The sequence below is a fragment of the Neodiprion lecontei genome, chromosome 3 (assembly GCF_021901455.1).
Source record: "Neodiprion lecontei isolate iyNeoLeco1 chromosome 3, iyNeoLeco1.1, whole genome shotgun sequence".
Lineage (NCBI taxonomy): Eukaryota > Metazoa > Arthropoda > Insecta > Hymenoptera > Diprionidae > Neodiprion > Neodiprion lecontei.
Window position 1 is genome coordinate 34134212 of NC_060262.1, and position 12456 is coordinate 34146667.

A 12456-nucleotide genomic window follows, 5' to 3' on the forward strand; every position below is an offset into this window, starting at 1 on the left:
AACAATTGAATTTAATTGCGTCTGAGGGTATGAAACGGACGTCAAAGGCGATTCAAAGCGTTCACAATGTCTTGCAAAGTTAAGACAAATAGAACCGTACCTAAATATGTAATACCAAAGTCTATCGCCGTTGGTCCCTGCAACTTCTTCGAGGAGTTCGAATACCGTAGAGTTTGTGACATTTTTGAACTGCACCTCAGATCGGGTAAATAAGGTCAAGTCCTACTGCAATGTGTTTGGTCGGCAAACTTATTTCAGCACGCACAGAGAATACAATTTCGCAAAGTAGGTTTCGGGTTTCATCGATTGTTTGCTCCTTCCGGCACGTGATTTGCTCGTTATTAGTTCGGCACGTTATACCTGCAATCGTTGTATTTCATCCAATCCAGGCACGAACTCTCAATCCCTGGGTTTGATTAGCGGCATGCACAACTATCGCATTCGTGGATAGGAACTAGAAGCTTCAGTCTTTCACTCCTGTGGTGTTTGGATTAATCCAACTTGCGGGTAAAAATTTTGGTGCGAAAAATTAAGACTAATTCTATCGAGTACCATTGAAAGTTGAGAAATTCGAATATACCATGAATTTCTCTTTTCAAATTACTCTCGACGTTTTTTCACTCTCCGGATCGAACATCAAACAAGCTTATTTTTACCTCAACATTTTCCTGAAAAGTATACACACACACACACATTTATGATCACCTTGGCTAATAGTCTGCACGTTGCCGGCTAACCCGGCAAACAATTAGTCGGAGCAGCATGTTTTATTCAGGGAAATTTATTTTCACGTAGATATGTTAAGACTTTCGATAGATCGACCGGGGCAACCGGGGTCCAATTAGTTGATTGATTTAACGCTGAGTCGCAGCTGACGGACCGACTATCGAATGTCAACCTAGTCGCCGATGCGTCGAATTGGAATCGGCTCGATCCCGCCTCGCCGTCGTTAAAAACTGGGTAACGAGTGACCGGAAACCGGGTCGGTGAAAAAAAGCGATTTATTTTTAAAAAATGTTTAGGACCGAGTCAGAGTCCGTGCAGCTAACGAGACCGGATTCCTAGCCTCTCCAGTCCGCCACCTACGTGTGTTGGAAAAACGTTTCAATTAGCCGATGATAGTTCACGGAATGACAAAATTGGTTTCTAAAGTAAGTCGGCATCTTGGAAGAGCCATTAGTCCAATTACCGCACCGACATCGATCTCGTTGTTCCCGGAATCGAGCATGGAACGATGCAACACCAGCAAGAGCGACGCGTCGCCAAGAAAGATTATCCTGCAATTAAAGCACGGTTTCATTATTCTCGTCTAAGGATGGGAGCTTGCAGGGTCTCGGAACGAGGAGATAAATACCCACCCTGCAGACTCGGCCACATGTTCTCAAGTAGTGCCACCCTCACATCCGGCTTCATCCTTTGGTCCGATACACGGTAAATACGGAACGTTAATCCAATACAACGCAAGAGCTTCGCTGGACAAATGTTTGCCGCTGTAAAGCGTTACGGCGGATTGCAAGTCCGGCTTGCACGGCAAGAAACATTCAGTCGTACCTACACCGCTCGCTCTCCTCTCTCTCCCTCTCTCCACGTACCTCGTAGATAGAAATAGTTATATCCCTGTAAGCATTTGTCTAGGTTACCGTGAAAGCTCCTTCACTCTGATCAGGCTTTGCGCCACGCGCCTTGTACTTTGCTTCGTCTCTCCTTTCTCTCTGTCACGTTCTTGCGCCTCTTCCAATTTGTTTCTTTCAATAAGGACACGGCGACCGAGATAAAGATGGCGATTTCTTGCGTCGGGGATTTATCCGAGTCTTCTTGTTCGCAACGATTTTTGCTGTATCCTGCACCGCGTAACTCGTTCGACGGGATACGTTCATACCGCATTGCGAGCAGCTAATTACCCTCGTTATCGCATCTCGGCTTCTGCCTCGCGGGGAGTTCGACAACCCCGCGACCGTTATTTCGGCAAGTGGTGACCGCCTATTGCCAGCGCAATGTCCGAGGCTACGGCTCTTAGAGTAGATATTATTAGACGTCCGATGATGTCACATTTAAGCGACACTCCGTAACGTCACCGAGCTGCGGTTCGTCACGGTTCAAACCGTCGAGCGTCACATCTTCGATTCGTCTGTCTCGTTTCGTTTTTGACGGAGCCTGTCCTTCTCACCGATTTTCGAGCTATTTTAACCAACCTCGATTGGCTGGACGGGACTTGAAGGATGGCGACCGGACCGCCCAGTTTCACAACCGTCCCGAGCGACACCTTATCGCTACTCGTTAGATTTCCGTATTTTCATAATCGTCGAAAGTGAGTTGCGGGAACAATTTTTCTCATACGTCCGTTGTACTTTACACACGAGGAGTTCGAAATAGAAAAAATCTAGGTCAATGTCGCTACGAGACGGTATCCCCTTCTTTCCGTTTCTGCGAAACGTTCAACGAGGTATTAGGAAAACGGCCGGTACCGCTTTCGACGTACAATGAGCTTCCCGCGAGTCGTATTTTTTCAACGATACATCACCCGTGATCCGCGAAGTTACGCAACAGCGGCGATATATCACGATGGGAGAAAAAAACTCGGTGCCAATGTTTGTCCCACACTCGACTCAATTTCCACACAATTCTTTTGCATTCCTTATCCAAAGACCAGATAACCTGGACACGTACGTCGTATTATAAGAATCTCAAGACGAATATCTACGTACCTTAAGTTTTTCGAGTGGCCAGCAGGTCAGTTGGCTTTCCATCGATATCTTCAAGAGGCCGTATTGTATAATCCGCCATTTCGCATTCAAGTAGTTTCGGTTTTTCATGGAAGTGCATTTCGTTCGCTCAATATATATGTCGTAGAGAAAATCATGTCTCAGCATCATTTTACGTGTTATTATACATAGAAGAAAGGGTGTACTCAAAATTCACGTATATATATATATGAATATGTAACTTCAAAATACCGTACTCGATTTCTTACTATATCCTCTCCCCTGCAATAATCATTTTCAACGAGTATTTAAAGTAGTCAAATTTTGACTTGCTCGTCATTAAGGATAACGCGAGAAGTTATAAATTGCGTAAAACATGCAGCGTAATTTGTCCGCAGGCGTGCAGGGAATATACGAAAGCCTTGGTGAGTGATGAAAAAGTTTGCTTGAGGAGAATAAAAAAAGAAAAAAAAAACAAATTTCTCTCGACGGAAAAGTATACATTACTCGTTTACGAGATATGTCTGCAGAGTACTTTAGGGAAACATGCGCGTGAATTGCGCACAGAGTTACAGGCTGTATACGTACGTACACGCGCATCTTGTTGCCGAGGATTTTAACGACCCGGAGCACGGCCTGTGAGATTAATTAAACGAATCAGTGTTAATTTCGAGACCAAACAGCGCGCCAAACACCGTCAAAACTATTTGCGGAGAGTCCCTTGCCGTTTAATCGGCAAACACACCGCTTTGATGTGCAATTATAGTGAGAAAAAAAAAATCTCACCCTCCTATGCGCGAGACCCGAATGTGTATTAACGATCCGGTGACCGTTTAAATTGTCCCAGCGGACATTGAAGGAATGGGATTTACCCTTGTGTACAGTAAACCGACGGGTTTTGGTTAAATTCACGGACGGGGCACTCAGGAAATTCAGCGAAAAGGAAGGAGTTATTTCCTTTGCAAGCGACAAAATCTGATAATAAATCTTCGCTTACATTTGCGGAGGTTGGTGAACGGAAAATCGATACCTTTCATCGATTTTATTAAGAGATAGTAGCTTGTTGAGTATTTGTTAAATTACTGTATTGGTAGGGTACTTTTTCACCAGTACTCGATTTAATGTTCCTGTTACTAAGCGTATCGGCTGCTCCGAGTCCCGCTTAGCGACCTGTCGCGCTGAGTTATAATTTTGGAATGCTCCCTCGCGCCGAGCGCTCCGATTTTCAGTCTGATCGCTCCGATTGCCGGTGGCGCCCTTTGCGCGCGGAACAGATTTTTCGCGCATTTACCAAATTTCGGTAGTGTACGTACATAGTCTTATTCTTCCGACATATCCATCAAGGCAACCCCGAACTTTGAATGCGTGTAATTGAGTGACACAGGCATCTTTGCGTTCTGTCTTTGAGAACAGCCCGTTGCACATTGCGTTCGATCCTTGTGCCGTGCCTTGGTGTTCAGTCACCCCTAAAAGCACTACCCTCGCTGTCTCGGGGGAACAAGCTTTCCATTTTCCGGGTTGCCTGGATTTATAATTGACTCGTTGATATAATAGTTACGTCCCACGGCCCGGGTCACGATACAGTCGACGACAATTGCCATTTAGCGATCGTAACCGATATCGGTACAATTTTGCAAAATTGATTACCTAACGACCATAGCACGATAAAAGAAAATGGTTTCATCGGATTGTCAGACAATAGTCTGCTCAATAAAAGGAGCCATGTAGAGTGAAATTGAAGGATTATATTAGATTGTTTAACAGTTTTGAAGTAAATTTTTTTCGACTCGAAATGCAGCCTCGATATCGAAGCTTATTCTTTGTAAATCCAGTATTTTGTATTGTTGTAATTTTAAAGAGATCTTTGCAGCTCACGAGCACGATAATTAAGATAAAGTGAATAAAACGTACATACGTACATTCATCTTTGCTCGACAATCTCCTGGAACGGAAAATGCAGTATTGCTCGTGTAAACTTGCGTAAAATGTATAATTTCGACTTATTGAGCAAAGCTTTGGGCGGGGAGTTTTCCGGGGCAAAGTTTCGAGCGGCGTAACATAGCCTGCCACGTGTTACTAGTATTACCATAACCAACTTACACGTCTGCTGGTCTCACTGCGTCCTTGCATACGAAACTAACTAGCCGGACAAGGAGCTGCTTGTCCAAACCGTCGGGTTTGTTTCGGAATTCAGTTTACGAGCAGTCTGGATGCGCAGAGTGAAGCGAGAGACGAGCCAAAACTAGCATAATATGGTAGGAAAACATTTTTCGATGAAAATTCGTTTCCCGAAAAGTTGAAAAGTGGAAGATACAAGGAAGAAATTTCACAAGATCCGAGATCGGTGTCTGCTTGGAAATTGCGGTTTCCCCACTTTGTACTTTTGCTATATCTTGTAATACCATCAGATGAAAGTAACAATAACAACAGGGATTGTTTGTTATTGTGTTTGGTCAGTCTCAACGGCGCATTTTCACAGTTTATTTGAAGTCTGCAGCAAAGCTTTCAGGTGATTAATTCATTCGCTTATAGAACGTGCAGTGGTTCGTTCGAAGCAATAAACAAACCGAGGCAATTATGAAGCTTAGAACGAGAGGAAGAAAGAAGGAGGAAGAAAAAAAAAAAGAAGATTTCGAACATTATCTCCTGCCGCTATGTAATATTCCGTACGGAAATAAAATCTGCCCGGTATAAATAATGGCCCCCGACTTCTATTGATATACTGAAATATTTTTAAACCCTATACACGTACTTACTTAACGTTTGTCAATTCCCAAGCCCGCCCCCTTTCGCCCCTTTTTTTGCTATATGTAGATGGTGCGCGTTTACGTTCAGCTGATATTCAAATCGATTTGCAAAAAGTGAACCCCATACATATTCCCTTCTAACCGTCTCGATCGCTTAGTGGCGCTGAAATAAGAAGCGAAGAAAAAGCGTGTATTATATATCTGTATTGGAATACATTTTTACGCACGAAACGGTGAACGGCATTGAGAAAAGGGTTGGAATAACAGAAGATAGCCGAGTAATAAAAAACTAGTCAGCTCGCTGATAAATTTCTAAGATTCTTTCGCCCCCTGTTTATTCGAAACTTTTTCTCTCAGACATTAATTTATCCGATAAAAGACCATCGAGCTAACGATACAACCGATTTTCAAACAGCATAACGATTCTCGGTCGCTCGGTCGGTCGAAAAAAATTCCATGCTTATATCGATACTCGTCGTACGCATACAACTCATCCGTAGTAACGTAATAACAAGACATTGTTCGGTTCAGCTAATCGCAATTAAGATATGAAAATAAATACGTAATCACTCTTCGACTTTGGCACTGATTTGCCACATTGGATCCAACGCTGATGAACTTTCGGCCAGTAAGTTTTTCATCAAGTATGCGTACAGCGCTATCGGTTACCTGCTGAATATTCATTCCACGAGGTATGTAAGAGCGATCATTTTTATAAAAGAAACTTTTGCCGTAAGTTGAGGAAGTTTGAAAGAAGTCAGCGGCCACGTGTCCCTGCAATGCTCGGTGACGAGAAGTTATACCTATGAGGTAGGGAAAGAGGTTTTTATTTCCACGGTTAGATTTACTCTTGATTTAACGTCGTTTCGAGTCTCTACAGTCTATGGGTTGTGACTGAATCGAGTTGGCCGCGATAAGAAATGACGGAATAGTGAAAATGATACTCAGCGGAATGATTAAACGAAATTCTAACGAGTTTCAGTCAGTATTTTTTGTTTACAATGAAACGGTCAACCCTGGGGTCTGCTGTATAACCTGCGGGGCATTTACCCCCTGACGTTTGTTGAAATTCTCCACTGGCACCCGAAACGGCTGAATGGCGGACGGGGCTGGGCTGATTAATTGAAGTGTCTCAGGATTGAGAGCTCTCCGATACTCGCATAATAATTGACTCCCGAGCATTGTGCCGCGTTCCAATACACATCGTGTAACTTCGTCAAAAGTTCACCGCGACACGTATTTGCGATATGAATTTGAAACAAGCAAATCTCATCAGGCTACGAGCAGCGTGGAATTGAAGTCGGAAATCGAAGTCCGTCTTGCAAGATCATGCGAATTGAGAATGCTTTGAGATTCTTTACTACAGACTTTGGAAAGCTTCGATCGATGAAAATGACCAGCAATTATGAATCAATCCAATTTCGCACCCTTAATTCGCCCGAGCCGAATAAACGAACGAGATATTACGTGTGCCAAGGTGTAACGTCCCCTTCTTCGCGACTGTCGCGATCTCGCAAAGCTTATTAATATCCGCAAATGATATTCGCAGGCTCGTTAGAGAGCCAAGGAGCAGTGTAGCGGCTTGAAGACGTTTTATTAATACCTCTTTACGGCTGCAGGTTAGCGAGACGGGGTTGACGAAGAGGAGGATCCGGGGAGCTTACGGCCGGTTGAGAACCGCTGAAAGTCGCGCGGTCCTGCCGGACAGGCAATCAAGATGATTAATTAGCTGGACTCCAGGCGTAACGCGACGTTACGTTTCGCTGTGTCACCAGCGGGGCGAGAATCGTTCTCTCCGCTGCTGCTGCTTCCTTGGAACCGGCGACGAGACAGAAGGATTCCGGAGTCCGGATTCCGCATCTGCTTTCCACTTCCGCGGGTGGATTTCTCCACACGTTTAACGCGTTTTCCGCCAAGTTTGTCCAGCTTCCGTTACCTCAACGACCAATTTCAGAAACATCATCGCTGCTCGCCTCCGGCATATCGACCAAGTTTAAACGTGATGTTCGCGTTTCGAGTACGTACCCTGCACTGTATTCTGCTCGGCAGGATTTTGTCTTTCTCTTTGACGGAATAACGTGCAACGAATTTTGGAAAAATTGATAATTGTTCTAGAGTCAAGTTTGGTCTCTTGCTTATCTGGATGTGGTTCGTTTCATTGACCCTGCAATCAGCGATGTATGATACAGATCGAGGAGTTCCGTTGAACTGTACTGTCTTCATCTGTAATATTCGTCAAATTTTGTGAAATATATGCAATTACGATATTCCCCGAAATTTTCCAACTTGTGTGCTAATACGTCTGGAGAAGTAAAAAATGGAAAACTCAGGGATGATTGAGTGCCGTTGGTGTTTCTTCGGCTGTTCTTATTTTCCTTTTCTTTTCTTTTTTTTACATTATATTACTTTAACGTCGGAGTCTAAAATACGTGACTTCTCGCTCAACTCTGTTATGCAGATTACTGTCATTCGGACGAGTTTTATTCTACTCCCAAAAGAGCAACTCTCCGCGACGTGCCGAGTCCCTGTTCAAAAGTCGATCAAGTCAGAGCGGTCTTGTAATATTTTCCACGAAAATTACATCACGAGGTTTCGGCGATTGTCAAGCATTTGAATAGCCTCGGAACTCGCTCCCTCGAATAATTGGTGCAAGAAGAATACATGGCAATTACTGCCGTAAGTAGAGCAAAAATCGATTCGGTTTTATCTTTGACGCCCCGCAGATTCCGCGAATACGAGGTTGGACAGGGGGCTTATCTTTACCGGGACGAATCAAAGAACGTAAAAGCCGAGTTCGTTGCAGTTTCACATGCGGGCAAAGTTTCGCCGCGGAAAAGGCAGCATCGTATCGCACCTGACACCCTGCAGGCTCGTAAAAGTTGCTCTCGTCAACGATTTTCCGCGCAACGAGACGGCTTGGATAAACCTGATAAAACGCGGAGGAACGCTGGCAGCTTTGGCCTTCTGGGCACCGTGACGAGTGTTGTAGGATAGGATGAGATAGAAGCGCAGAAACGTGGCCGAGCAATCGTGTGCAGTGACTTTGTCGACTTGTCGTTGGCCCAAAGAGAATTTTCAATCGAAGAAAATGTTTTTGATATCCGAGCGAAAATCCCGACTTCGTGCCAAAGCTCGAATAACTTTTAGCGTTCTTATCGCGGGATATTTTTCGCCTCGATATTCCGAACCTCGGGAGTTTAAAATTTCCCATTTGAAGGGTGAAGGCGTGCGAAAATTGAGGAGGAGAAGAAAAAGCCGAGGAAAGAAAGGGGCAAATTGAAATTTTCCCCCTTCTACCGTAACAGCCGTTACCGTAAAATCAGGAGTGTCGGAAAATATTGAGAAGGAACTCGACTGTTAGAAAAATGTAACTAAACATAACGTCCCGGCAAGTCCACTTTATGTTTGAGTTATTTATTCCATTTCTGTTAATAAATATGACACAAATTATTGTAACTTTAACAGTTAAATTGTCGTATCGACAATTACTTTGTACCTAGTACTTTTTTGTTTACTTAGTAATACATTAAAAAATGGTCAAGTCAACCAAATATTTTTTTAGTCCATTTGCTGGGACGTTTCTTTTCTAATCGTGCGGTGAACCTAAAAGTTGATTGTGATACCTACGTGCATGATTCGTATCCATTACACGACAACTGCATTAATTAATCCGAAAGAATACCTCACTCGTATCGTTTACTCAGAGTTCGTCCCTTGGCTCGGAATTATTACCGCGAACGAGGACGTCGAATATGATATAATGAAACCAATTTCGGTACCTGCGGCAAGCCGACCTGCCGCACCGTTTCCGGGTGTCAGGAAGCGCGTTTTCCGCAGCGGTCGAGTTTGAGCCCCTCCTCCTTGCGTCGAGGAGGCCGTTTGATTTCATGCTAATCCGTTCGTCTCGAAGGCGAAATCCGTCCGCCAACGGATCGCGGCCTTTCTCTTCGTTTCAATTCCGAGTCCGTCTAGCCGCCGTTTCTCGGCTCCCGCAGGTCCGTCTGTCCGCGGTTATAGCTGTCTTGCTCGGCAAGCAAATCCTCCGGGTGGAACGGCATCGTGCTCTGACAAGCTGGCAGACAGACGAGAGCACGGACTGAACAAATATTTTACTTGCATCGCTTGACGAGCATTTATCTTCTAAATCCGGGAGAAACCTTCGGATCTGCACCTCGATCCTCGAACCTCTCGCCATCCTCTGTTCCTTTCATCCTTCCATCCTTCCCTCATTCTCTGTAGTCTTTCTTACCCTCGTTTTTCCACAATTCTCAGCCACGCCAAAGCGACTGCAGCTTGGCGAGTCTTTCTTGCTTCAGACTGAGAAAATATTATTCGGAAACTAAGTTATTGCGATTGATTTGAAACAGGGGAATGTTTAAATGGGGAACTTGGAGAAGTTGCGGGCTCCACAAATATCGATACATTTTGTCGAATTTATTACAAGATAGTCGTACGTTGATTATTTAGCAAATTATGATATTCGTAAGCTGGGGAAATCTCTTCAAAAATAGAAAAAAAGAAAATATCGGAATCATGGAGAAAAGCTTACGCATCGATGCTTGATTTTAGGTCGCCTTCAAATGGTTGAAAATCTAGTAGATTCGTTTGATTACACTCTATGATTGATCATTTTATTCAGAACATTATTTTCTACAAATTCATTGAAAGCCCTTTTTTCATCTCCTTGGCATCGTTGAGTATTTATTACTATCACATTGTACCAGTATTGTTCAGCTCAACAAATTGCAACGTCGAATTGATTGCTAAAAAAAAAAAAGAGAATCTCTTTCAATGATATTGTATAAAACCATCTTTTCAGTAAAATGAGCCATTGTACAGTGAAATCGAAAAAATCTACCAATATAGATTTCTAATCGTTTTGAAGCAACTTTAAACGGAGCTTCCATATCCAAGGTTTTGTTCAAAATTTCTGTATTTTCTATTATTGTATTCTCAAATATATCTTCGCGGCTTACAGATGTAAGATTTTGGTAAAGATATCCGACTAACTTGTCTAATAACATTTAAAAAAGCATATCAATTTTCGGCCAACCAGCACGTTAAAAATCGTCACTCATTTTTCGATCTTTTTTCACTCTGCCCGGAAATATTCTTACACCTCGTTTTTCCACTTTGCTAGGTACTTGCGACTCACTATACACAACCGGACGGGTTTGTTGGGTTTTAGAGAATGTTGCCGACGTCACAGCAGCGTGTGTGCTTACATAAATATAGACGGTGGGCGGCTTTGTTAGGTTGGACACTTTAATTAATCCGCAGAAGGCGTTGCCTTCTGTTTCTCCCCTCCCTCCCCCGGCCATTCTTACACCCGCGCAAATTAGCGCGTCTAAATTACACGCGATTATTAAGCTCCCCCCTCCTTCAACTGCCCGGCGACGTGTTAATCGGTCGCTTTGGGCCACCTCGATTTCTGCAATCACCGTTCTTTTGTTCCTTTTTTGAAATTCTACAAGCATTCACAGCCGACCTTTGCCTTTCCACTAGTCAGCTGTAATCTAGGTATTAGCCAGTTGCCCTGTCTCATCGTAGCGGGTAACCTCTTGCTCTTCAAAAGACGAGGGCGGACTGCGGGTGAAATGGAGAAAAAGTACGATGATCCATTGAGCTGAAAAATCTTCGTATGTTTTCACGGGTAGATGAAACATGATTCCACCACCGGAACATGGAAATGGTTGTTTCAACGTTGTATGAAAAAATGAGACAGTTTCAAAGGTTTTTCAATGGATCCGCGGAATATGGCTCACGAAAATTCGAGCGAATTATTATGAGTTTTGCGTTCGTGGTTGAATGATGAATTATTCACTCCCGAGAAGAATTGTCATCATTATCAAAGAGAAACGGAGACAGAGAATAATATGTATAAATATATTTTTTACACAAGATGCGTAGGTACGTGCCGTATCCCGCATGATTATTCATGCGGTTCATTTTCATAACTCGTTCATTATTATGCAAAGTTGTATTTTGACGCGTCGGCCGGAGTTGCGGGGGCTTCGCGGACGTGATTAAAACACAGACTGAGTTGAAATTTTTAATTTAGTACGGAAAAGCGTTAATGCAGGTAGGAAGGTGTATAAATAAATTATATGTATACAGAGAGGCAAAGGCTCCGGAGACTTCGGAATTGAAATTACCAACGAAATAACACAATTATAAATTTTCATCCGGTCGAGGCTTTCGTGCGTACAAGTACGCAAGTATACTTTTATCAAGGCTCTGCGGATCACCGAGGCTGGAAATATTAAAGCTCGGTCGGTTGGGAATACGCTGCAAAATGGAACATAAACGCAGAGCCTATTCGTCGAAATATACAGTCTCTCCTGCAGACACCATGCAGTATCATTCTATTCCGACACCCGTCCAAAGGGTTGTGATAAACGACGCGGTCTGCGCCCTGCGACAACTGCTTTTATCCCGACTGTACAGCTTCTAACTCTGACGAATGGCGTATCATAGATAACCGAGCTTATACATGTATATGTACTGTGACTCAGTTAGACGCCAAAAGAAGCGAATAGGGGATATTCGACTTGAAGCATTCGAACCACGTTTTCATAATTCTGCCTGCCTGGTTACACTTTGAGATTGGAACGCATGAACGCGCTGGATTCTTTCCCTGCAATACAAGCAGCCGCATTTTCGAGTACCTCGACATGTCGAAGCTTTCGCGAGAGTCTTTACTCGGAGCTTGTATCGCGGCTTAGACTTTTTCTATGCAAATCATCCACTGTACGGTATCGGTTCGTTTTTATGCGACGATTCCCATCGATTACTCTCGATCGAGATAGGGTTCGCTCTCCCGTAACCGTGACCATAATCGTAACCGTATTTCCCTGATCCCCGGTAAAAATCTCAACAAGTATCACTTTGTTTTCTCCATCTTTATTCCCCCGTGCATCTTCGGAGATGACGCAGGCTTGACGGATCAAAATGGAGTAAGAAAAACAATGCTAATAACAAAAAATGGAAATAAAACATTAATCGGG